Raw genomic sequence first — 10,975 nt, forward strand, 5'->3', positions numbered from 1 at the left:
AAAATCTCAAAAAATCAAATGTATGTTTGTATTTTAACTACATAATAATATAATATCGTTAAAAAAGATTTAAAAAAATTGTCAATTAAGTTAATTTTTATATTTGATATTCTTTCAATTATGCAAAAGCATCAAAGTATTTTTTTAACAACCATACTAACTGAGTTTTTCATAATAGTAATAAAATAATAACAAGTAACATAAATCAAATTTAAAATTAGATTTTTGTGAGCAATAGATTTCATAACACATTACTCAATATACTTTTATTAGTATAGATAAGTGTAACATTGGCAATATTTAAAATCATTATGATTATTTTAACCTATTATAGTCATGTAGGTAGGTAAAACTTTCACTATTTATGTACCTTCATGTACTGCATTAAAAAATTTTCTATTTAAATTAAACTGACAAAAATATTTGAAATTAGATGTCTTTTCTAATAACCTGTAATAATTCCATTATCCCATGCTCAGGATAAAATGGGTCACCAAAGTTACATGAGTATGAATGTAACTAAATTGGGTTATTGTGTTTATTTAGGTCTTGCTTAGGTACTAATTGATAAACACTATTGTATGATTGAAAAAAATGACTTAAACAGCATATTCTTTGGCAAATATATGGGAAATTCCATGTTGTGACAGCTCTGGATCCTCAAATTGAGGATTTGAAAGCCACGTGAAATATCAGAAACATCCACAAAGACATAGCCAATATTATCACAATTAGTGTGTTTCATATTATCCCACGGAGCCGTTTTATATATTTTATTATGTTAGTAAAAAAGGTTTAATCTAAAAAATCAATACTTATTACCTCATAAATTTCAACATCCTAGTAAAGTTTATGTTAGGGTGTTCATATTACACAAGTATATATATTACCCAAGTAACATCTCCAATGTAATATTTATATTAATATAGTGGTATGAATGCCAATTTTAGTATGGAAATTATTTAATATTTTAATATACACAATAGACGTATTATATTCCATTATTAATCCTTTTATGGATCAAAAGGATCCTCTTAAGAAAAACTTGCAAACAAAGTTGGAGCAGACTTGAGTCTCAAGAGTTTATTATAAGATTAATATATTTTTTTTCTTGGAAATATAGTTCTTTGAGATCGATCTGCATACATATTTCCTTAGCTATTTGTAATCTTAATTCTACCCATAATCTACCAAATATCCTTTCAATTGTTGGAATTTTAAATAGGATAAAAAGTGAAAAAATAAATACACTCTATAACATATTGTTATTAATTTAAATTCTTTGACATGTAAATTTAAAAAACTCGGTGTAGTACTCCGTTATATATCTCTAAATATAAGGTATAAGGATTGCATTTTTCTGTTTCCCTTATGAATCAATTTCAGTCTTGACGGGAGAACAGGAAAAATGGAACGAATAGCGAAAAAATTGAAAAAAGTGGAGATTATGACAAAAAGTTGGAAAAAAAGAACACCAGCACATACTGGAGAAGATTTAACACCTACGTTGTTATAGAAGTCAACGGTGAAAGAGTCAAAAGAAGCGAAATGCACACCATTAATATATTTTATTTACCCAGTGACGGATTTGGAATCGATACTTCCGAAGTAATTGACTTTGGAGAACATGTACCATTTAGACCCGAATTCACAACAAAAACCCCACATAATTTACACAAATAGATTACCTTCTATGCAACGGAAAAGTAGCATGTATGATAGAAAACTTAAAAGTAATTAAAAGTGGTGGTATATCTGATCACAAATTTCTACTTGCAAATATTGCAGAACATAAAAAGAAAAAAAAATACTGACGACACTGGAAAATGAACAACAAATTGCTAAAATCATATGTCTGTTTAAGAATAAAGAATTTTTTTTTTTGAACTAGTACAATCAGGAGATCAAAAAGAAATTCAAATACGAGATATTGAGGAGAAAGAAGCAAAGTCGGCATTTATAAAAGCAAGGCAAATTAATCGAAATATGAATGAAAAAAACATAAAACATAATCAAGATGTACGAAGAAAGATATAGCTGCAACAAGTTATCTCTTTATGATGAAGGAGGACAACTGAGAGACGAAGAAGATACGGTGCATAAGATTGTACAAGATTATTATAACAAAATATCGAGGGATCTTAAAAAGCTACAAAAAATTTAAAATTTGATTTCAAGGTTAAATTATCTAAAAACAGAAAAAAAAACTTAGTAAAAGAATTTACTATTAAAGAAGTATATGAATACACAAAAAAAAAAAAAAGGTGGAAAATCCCCTAGCCCATCTGGAATAAGTGCAGAATTTTATAAAAAGTTTCCTCATACAGTTTCTATTTTAACAACCTACTTTAACGAAATCTTAGAACAGCAATCTCTTCCCAAAGAAATGAAGGAAGAAATTATAGTACTTAAAAAAAAAGCAAAAACACAAATTAGGTATAGAACTTAAGACCTATTACACGCTTAAGTGTAACCTATAAAATTTTATCTGGATTAATCGTCGAGAGAATGACCCCAAAACTAGAAAAAGTTTTACCTAGTTCACAGTTTGGTTTTAGAAAAAACAGATCAATCAGCGATGTAAAGATATCCGTTCGAGAATGGATAAATTGGTAGGACAAAAGAAATAAAAAGGTGACTACAGTTTTTATTGATTTTACAAAAAACATTCGATACAATATCGCACGACCATATAATCATCAGCTCCATACTTTAAATATATCTCTAAGATATATAAATCTGATGGCATCTATCTCAAAAGGATCAAAAAGAGAAATTGCCCTAGTTGGAGGATTAAAAATAAATATAGGAAGGGGATGTCCACAATAAGACCCCCTAAGCCCAGTACTATTTAGCTTGGCAATAAGACTACTACAACTTAGAACTGTGAAAATAATAGATAGTACAAACATAAATGGGGAAAAATATGTATTTGTTTTTTATGCAGACGAGGCACGTTCCTATTTGACGAAAATAATATTAAAAAAGATATTAATAACTTTTCAAGCCTATTGGATGAGCTTAGATGCCTAAGTGGACTGAAAAAAAATTGGAACAAATCTTCATATATGACATCTATGCTGGAAAAAAACAGTTTTAGATAACTTGAAAATGTAGGAAAAAGAGGAAGTGGATCTTCTGGGAATTATAGTGAATAAAACCAGTACATACAAACGGGATACCACTTATATGGAAAATGCTCTTCGAAAACGGATAATATCCGCCAAAAAGCACAATCTCAACCTAATAGACAGAATAAAATATTAGCTCTTTCACTGAACCATTGGCACAAAGTAACAAATGAAAACCATACGATATTCCAAAAATTTCTGAAATGAATACATAAGGCGACCTATATACGTAGAAAAATATAAAGGGGGACTTGGAGCAATAAATTTAGATGCTCACTAGATATTGATGGCATGTTTGATGACAAGAAAAAAAACTCCAAAAATGATGGGGGTCTTGTGGAGGGAATTAATATAAGATAAGCATGATAACCATCCTCCTTGTGTAGAAGCAATGATGAAGAACATATTTAAAAATAAACAGAGGCCCCTATCTCCATTCCAGAATATAGATATAATTTACTTCCTTATCAGTAAGATGAATATTGAAATGTTAAGTAGAAAAGGAATAAGGAGCGTCGAGGAATGAATGGCATCAAACTATAACTGATCCAGCCATAGCACTACTGCAGTTGCAAATAAACTCGAGGTATAAAAATGAAGTAAGGAATAAAGTCACAAATTATTCTAACCAAATAATGAGGGGTAAAATTTTGGAGGAAGGTGAGACGAATTTTTCGCACCTTTTAAAATGTACTGGAATTGAGACAGGCAAGCTGATAACTTTGTGCTATGGAATCTATGACAAGGATCTAACTTCGAGCCAAATGCTCAACAGATATAAAATGGCATCAGGATAATTCTATGTTGGAAACCTAGGAACGCAGGGAGGAAATAGGTTCAAGTGTTCTGGATGTTGGTAAACAATAAAAAAACGATTACCCACTTTCTAGGAGTATGTAAACGCATCAAAACACGATTCACTTCACTTAAGAATAGCGTGGAGCTATTTATTGGGAAAAACTATCAGAGTCTCGAATTAAGTATGTGCGAATAGTAGATAATGAGATGTATACATTCGCAAATAAGTGCATTGTTAAATTCCATATGATGATAATTGCAGAGATGGCGAAGAGAATGAATAAAAAACAAAGGATTTGTAACGGTGGCGACGACGGAGCTCCAAGAGATTGCCTCCGATTATTCGATTTCGACTTGATGAAATAACACAACAACATGACCTAGTTTTATTGAATAAGAAAAAAATATTTTAGTTTTTACATGATATGCTAGTTTTTAGAACGATACTCACCCGCATAAAGCCTATTAATTAAATGATTGTCACTGATGATGCACCATAGCTTCCATTGGTGTTTTTGATCTTTTTAGATATTAATATTGAGAGAAATAGTTAATTTTCGTTTTTTTTTAGAAACTATATGATATTGATATTGAGATATTGATGATTTTTCTATTTATCGATAGTATGTACTTGTAAATCCGGTACCTTGAAGGAAGAGAAAAAAAAATCGTGTCCACTCATTTGGCCGCGCTTTTTTTGGCGTACATCTTTTCAACGAGCCTCTTCTCAGAGCAGATCATTTCAGCTTGCTTCTATTTAGCCTATTATCATTTTGGCGTTTTATATGTATACATATTATATTATAATTACCTTCAATCAAAGGTAAGGATCGTATCATCACTAATAATCAAATAACAATAAATATAAACATATTGATGCTAAGCAGTGAGCAATTCTTAATTTCTATTCTTGATGGGGCAAGGGATCCGTTCTGTTTACTTCGGGTAAGCAGTATGTCTACCTTGAGTCTTGAAATAGACACTCGATATTATGCCGGAGGAGTCTGACTCCTCAAGCAACGCAATGCCCAATGGGGGATTATCTCTTAGTGGCTCAAAGTAAGATGTTAGCAACTACTTATCACTGATCCTAACCCAATTTTTGCAAAAGGGGAAGAAGCTCTCGCTTTTCCAATATGCTAGGATTGAAGTTTACTCTCCCCTAACGGCTTAAAAGGAGAGGGGGAGTGTGAGGTGAGATGACACAAAGTTATTGGATCGAGGGGGAGATCCTGTTTTATAGGTTAGGAACTAACGAGGAAGAGTATTTCGATCACTATTTGGGAGGACTATGGATGCAAGCTGAGGATTTCGAAGATCAGAACCTAATTAACATGAATATAGGTGGGGGAGTGATTTATTTTGTTCTGTATTACACTCCGTCGAATGCTCTAGCGAATATTTCGCCATAACATACAATTCCAACTAATCAATTAAACAATATTATATATTTTTGGTTTCTATATTGATATTCATGGTTTGAATGTGGTAAATCGCCTAGTGAGGTGTTAAAGGGATGAGAGATGCGGGTAAAGGTTGATGGTCAACTCCGTGGACTAAGAAGATTCTTGATGTATTCTACTCATATCTGTATTTAGTTGATCTATTTTGTATTAGAATAAACTCCTATATTATCTAGTATACTTCTTGTATTCTCCCTTTAAAGGATGTTACGGGTCAAAGATGAGACGCCGTATTTCATTATTTATCTCTAGTCTTTAACTATCTCATCCTTTACTAAACTCTTTTAACTTTCTGCAATCAACTATATCATTCAGTTTTTACATCTCCATAATGCACTTAGGTATATCATGCTTAAACACAACAATATTTTTTTTTCTAATTCTAACTCTTCTAGGATTTGGTGCTTGATGCAATATGTTCCAACAATGGATACTTAGCAACTTTTTGAATTCATTTATGAATCAAGGAGATTAAGCTTGTTCTCAGAAAAAAATGGAACAGAGCCGTGCTCTTTTTTTGTAAATTCAACCTAAATCTGGGGATATATACTTATTTATCTTTTTTTTTTGTATGAAATTTAACTGTTTTAAAAATTGCCAACGGAAAGACTTGGATTTTATATATGCTGTGGAATTGGGTAGATTAAGAATGACATTTATTAGTTAGATTCGAAAAAGATAATATATTATTAAATTACAATAGAACACACATTGATTATATTATACAAATAGTCTTATTTTTTAATTAAAAATATTTAAATTATGTTTTGCACATCATGAGCAATAATAACTGTAGAAATTTTTAATTTTAATTTTTGATGGGACATAACAATGGCTCGATTAAATAGAAATGGACACGTTGCCACTCTTTGGACTTCATTCTACCTTTGCAATTTATTTTGATGCACCGCCAAGCGCGGGTTACCATGGATTTCCTGTAGATTCCGTAAATGAATCCTTCCAATTTCAAATGCGTTGACCCCCTCTGCTTTGTACAAACTCATTAGTACAGATTTTGACTTGATGATGTGCTGTGGGAAATGGATAACAAATTACTAATTCAATTATATATATGGTTTACGTCTTAGCTTCAATTTATTGTGAATGACTAACATCTAGTGGATTATATAGAGAATAATTAAAATATGTGACAAATATTTAAAACTTTACTTTGACTTTAAACGATTTGTATTAAACATGCCATTGCACTTATTCTTAATGAAACAGTATTTATGAATGACGATAATCTAATTTGAGCTGTATTTAAAGAAACAGTCTTAGAGTATAAGACCGATTAAATGAAAAAAAGGTTTTTACTCTACAAAAATTTTGCTTACAATAAAATATCACCCTCCCCTTCTTATGTATTCATGAATATTCCATATTAATCGAGTTTAAGACATCATTAAATGGATTCTTGCTTTCAATTCCCTCTTGAAACATTTCCTGCATTGCCTCTGGCTATCAAATACAACTTCAAGCATTTCATTTTTTTAATTATGATATATTTCATACCTATTTTTTTAAGATTCTCTATTTTGAGCTTCACTAAAAAATTTAATTGATGGAACAACACTCTTTAAATCTATAGACTAACAGAAAGACTGCAATGTATCGGATATTCCCTTTTGCACCTATGATGCATTATTTTGGTAAGAGGATCCTTGAGATGTGATAGCATTTATATTCCTTATCTTCATTCAAAAGGGATAACACCTCATTTATCCTAGGTAAATACCTTAGACGTACCAAATTGTGTATAAAGTGATTATTCTGCAAAAACGTTTATTAATATGGTAGTCTACATTTAGTTACAATGTAACTTTGATCGACTGCATTTTTTTGCAAAAAGATAATATTATATTTGAAATGCTGAAGACAATGAAAATCAGTCAAATGGTCAGGAAACAAGTGAACATAATTTTTGATTTTCGAAAAGTGTTGAAATACTGAAGCTGTGAAAGAGACAAAACGTATGTTATTAATTTCATAGTAACTAAAATCCAACACCTTTCATATCAAATTTAAAAGCGCCAATAGCTGTTTGTCAGATAGTTTACTTAGTTTAATAGACAGGGTGTTATCACCCTGTTTAAATTACCTATTATCAGTACCGTAAAAAAGATTTTTTTTTTACGCAATTTTCTCTCAAACCAGTAATCAGATTAAAAAAAATAAAACCAAATTCTAAAAGCTTGATTATTTCTGATTTATTTTATTCAATAAAATCCCCTCCCGCTTTAATTAAAATCTCTATGCGAGAACGAAATCACGAGGGGGCCTTTGCAACTTGGTCTCGAGGCAAATCTTGGAATTCCTTCTTTTTTCGATTGATATGTTCGTCTTTGGTGTTACAGGGGTTTTGGTTGGTTTGTCGTTCGATCGTATCCTACACAAAAACAAATACATCGGATTCAGATCTGATGAGCTTGAAAACCAAAAACCCAGCATGACAAAGTCGTCAAAATTGTCTAGGAACCAAAAAAAGTTTTTTTCGAGGTGTGGCAACAAGTCGAGTCCTGCATGATGTAGCCTTCAGAGATAAACACCCCAAACACCTCAACTTGTTGTTGCTTCAAAATCACCTTGAGAGGCCTCAAATTCCGTCCTAACCTTTTGAATGAACGTCTCACAGAGTTTCACAGTTCGAGCAATTCTTATGTTGTCACTTGCGTGCGGATTCCAAGGAGGACTCTGTACCTTTTCCAAGCATTTGGAACAATAAATTTGTCAATTGATTCCATTTCTTTTCCAACGGGTGCAAATTTGAATCATCTATCTAAGAACAAAACATCAGCTTCCTAAGTGCCTGGTTTGCCCAAGAGAGTGCGTTAAAGTGGAGACATAAATAGTTTGCGAACCCGCTATAATTTGATTGATATTGAATAAATTACATTCATTTGCATTTGAAATATATGCATATATTTGAAATTGTGTACAAAAATGAATAAACTATAAAACTCAAGCAAATTAATCAGTATACATTAGGTAATCTTTGTGCATACATCTGTGAACCGTTAGAATAAAAGGACGCAATAATATTATGTTTTAATTATTTTTCTTTTCTTTTTATTATACATGATCTTTATTCATCTTCAGAAGGGCTTACAAATTGTAAGATTTGAACATCATACTCATTTCCAGTTATGATAAAATAAAAATGGCCTTCGAATGATACAAATTAACTTTTAAAAGTTACGTACCTGTTCCAAGACCTACATTTCTAATACGTCTTTGATTTTTTTTTCTTAGTAGGTCGGATATTAAAACATCCAGTCAAACTCCAACATGGGACCATTTTTTGAATTCCTTGAAAGAAGGGCAATAAATCACCCTGTGACGAATGACCTGAGTTTTCTTAAAAAAATCTTATTATCTTCATCAGAAAAACGACTAAAGTATAGAGTACTTTCCGGTACTCTAGAAGTAAAGGTGGATTTTTTTACGCATACAAACGCAAATGTGACTTTTGTCGAAACAAGGACGGGAAGGGGGATCATTTTCTTTTCGAATTCAAAACAATCTGTCCAATATATAATGCCATCGATGAACTTTTAAAGGACCATTTAGGTCTTTATGACATGAAGAAAGATAACTTTTTAGCCTTTTACTATGGAAAAACGGAGAGGATTATTAATGCATCTACAACAATGCTTCATCATATTTTGCATGCAAAATATGCTTCATCGGACAATGATATCTTCGCTGTTTTATTTTTTGTAAAACTTCACCTTCATGTTTTAAAACGAATAGTCCTTGTATAAACAAACTCTACAAATCAGTATTTTGACAAGTTTTTATTTTTATTTTTGCGTGATATATGAATTTTTATTGATTCTATCCCTATGATTAAATTTTAGTGACTTTTTTACTGAACGTATATACATATATTAGGGTGTACCGTAATGACAAAAGTTGGGAATTTGGTATCACTGGATATTTTTTATTTTACATTTTATTCTTCTAAGCACGAAAGTAACGCGTTCATGGACGCGTTTTGATTTGAAAATCTCTAAAATGTCGAAAAAAAGGAAATTAGTATTTTGTTTCTTTAAAATTATCGATTTTAATACAGTTCCATGATTTTTAGTTTCTTGGGTTTTATAAATTAAACAAATATTTTTCAACAAATTTTTTACAATTTTTCTTTAACTTTGCCTCAAAGAATGAATATTTTAGTTGCAAGCATGCTGTCAATAAATAAATATTCTCTTTTGGTACCACGGATAAAACGCATTTATTTTGACGTTTCACTTCATTTTTACTACTCAAATCTCACTTTTGATAACAATTGTTTATTATATAATATTATTGAATATACTTTAGTAGTTCATTTATGCCAAATAGCCCACCCTATTTTATCAATTTAAAATTTTGTTATACAAAACTATCAAATAAACTTTTAAAAATACAATATTTTATTTATTATACCTTAATTTCTAAGGTTGATTTGTTTTTATTTCAGAATACTTTTTTTATATTATATTAATTTGATATTTTTCACTTATTATGAATATTTAATTCTTCTTTTTTCTCGTTAAAACTTATCAATTGGTTTTGAGGAATGATTACCGTGATAAAAGGCTCAGTTGGTACTTAGCCTTGATATTAATAATTGATATATCCTTGATATTAATAATTGAAGTATCATCCCGATTGTGTTTAGTTGAACATTATAACTGTACACTGATATATTCCAAATCACTTCCATCTTTTATTTTTGATATCACGAATTGTCTATCTTCTGGCTTAGAGCTTGATAGTAAAAATAGTAAAATATACTCAAAGTGTAACTAAGACAGAAACTTTTGGTCGATAGACTTATTCAAATAGTGTGTGAACTTCATACCAATAAATTACCGTTATATCACATAATAACCGATGGTCCCAAAAATTGAGCTAACTCGTTTTTAAGTGTCCTAGATTATATGAATATTATATATCAACTTTATTATGCGTTTATTTATTATTTGTGGTAACGTTCAAGACTTTAAATTTAATTATACATTCAGAAAAACAAGTACTAATTTCTCCCTGCGTGAAATGTCTAAAAGGGTTCTTTATGATTTGTCTAATAATCAATTTTATATTTATCTCACTACAAAAATGAGTATCTTAGGGACTGCAGATGAAGAACTTCTGAAAATGAAAATCGTCATTGTTTCGCATTCAATATGGCTCATAGATAGTATAGATTCCCACTAAGGGAAAGAATTGACTCTATTCTCGTATGAAGCTTAGCTTTGTTCGGTTTTCTTTCTCGGCTAAATGTTCATCCTGCTATAACTCCCGTAGATATTGGAATTCGATCATATTTTGTTGAGTATAAGTATCTGGGGTCTATTTTTTTGTCCTAATTCATAAAGAAATTTCCGATTATAATTAATAAAGATCAATCTAAGCAAATGAAAAACTCTTTTTTTAATACTTTTCCCTCCTTTTACTCAAATATTTTTGGATGTTATTTCATATATATTTAATTTTTATAATTGTAGCTTATGTATAATATTCATGTTCTGATAATACCTAATATTTTGCTTTATTTTATTTAGATATGGTTACATCCTGCTTTTTATTTTATTT

General features: G+C 30.4%; 2 long non-coding RNA genes across 4 annotated transcripts; one reads left to right on the top strand and one right to left on the bottom strand.

Annotated features, from left to right (window-relative positions):
* Window positions 1-1,262: 1,262 nt before the first annotated feature.
* LOC121120467 (uncharacterized) lies at window positions 1,263-4,862 on the bottom strand. The gene is made up of 2 exons (XR_005865072.2): window positions 4,741-4,862; window positions 1,263-4,691 (listed from the first exon to the last, which is right to left on the bottom strand). It is a non-coding gene; the product is annotated as an uncharacterized lncRNA (long non-coding RNA).
* On the top strand, window positions 4,617-6,107 carry LOC121120458 (uncharacterized). 3 transcript variants are annotated; one of them, XR_005865070.2, is made up of 4 exons: window positions 4,617-4,752; window positions 4,817-4,988; window positions 5,041-5,733; window positions 5,788-6,107. It is a non-coding gene; the product is annotated as an uncharacterized lncRNA (long non-coding RNA). The 3 variants fall into 3 exon arrangements; XR_005865071.2 differs by having other exon boundaries at window positions 4,853-4,988; XR_011780559.1 differs by having other exon boundaries at window positions 4,631-4,988.
* The last annotated feature ends 4,868 nt before the right edge of the window (window positions 6,108-10,975 follow it).

This window comes from Lepeophtheirus salmonis, chromosome 1 (assembly GCF_016086655.4).
Source record: "Lepeophtheirus salmonis chromosome 1, UVic_Lsal_1.4, whole genome shotgun sequence".
Classification (NCBI taxonomy): Eukaryota; Metazoa; Arthropoda; class Copepoda; order Siphonostomatoida; family Caligidae; genus Lepeophtheirus; species Lepeophtheirus salmonis.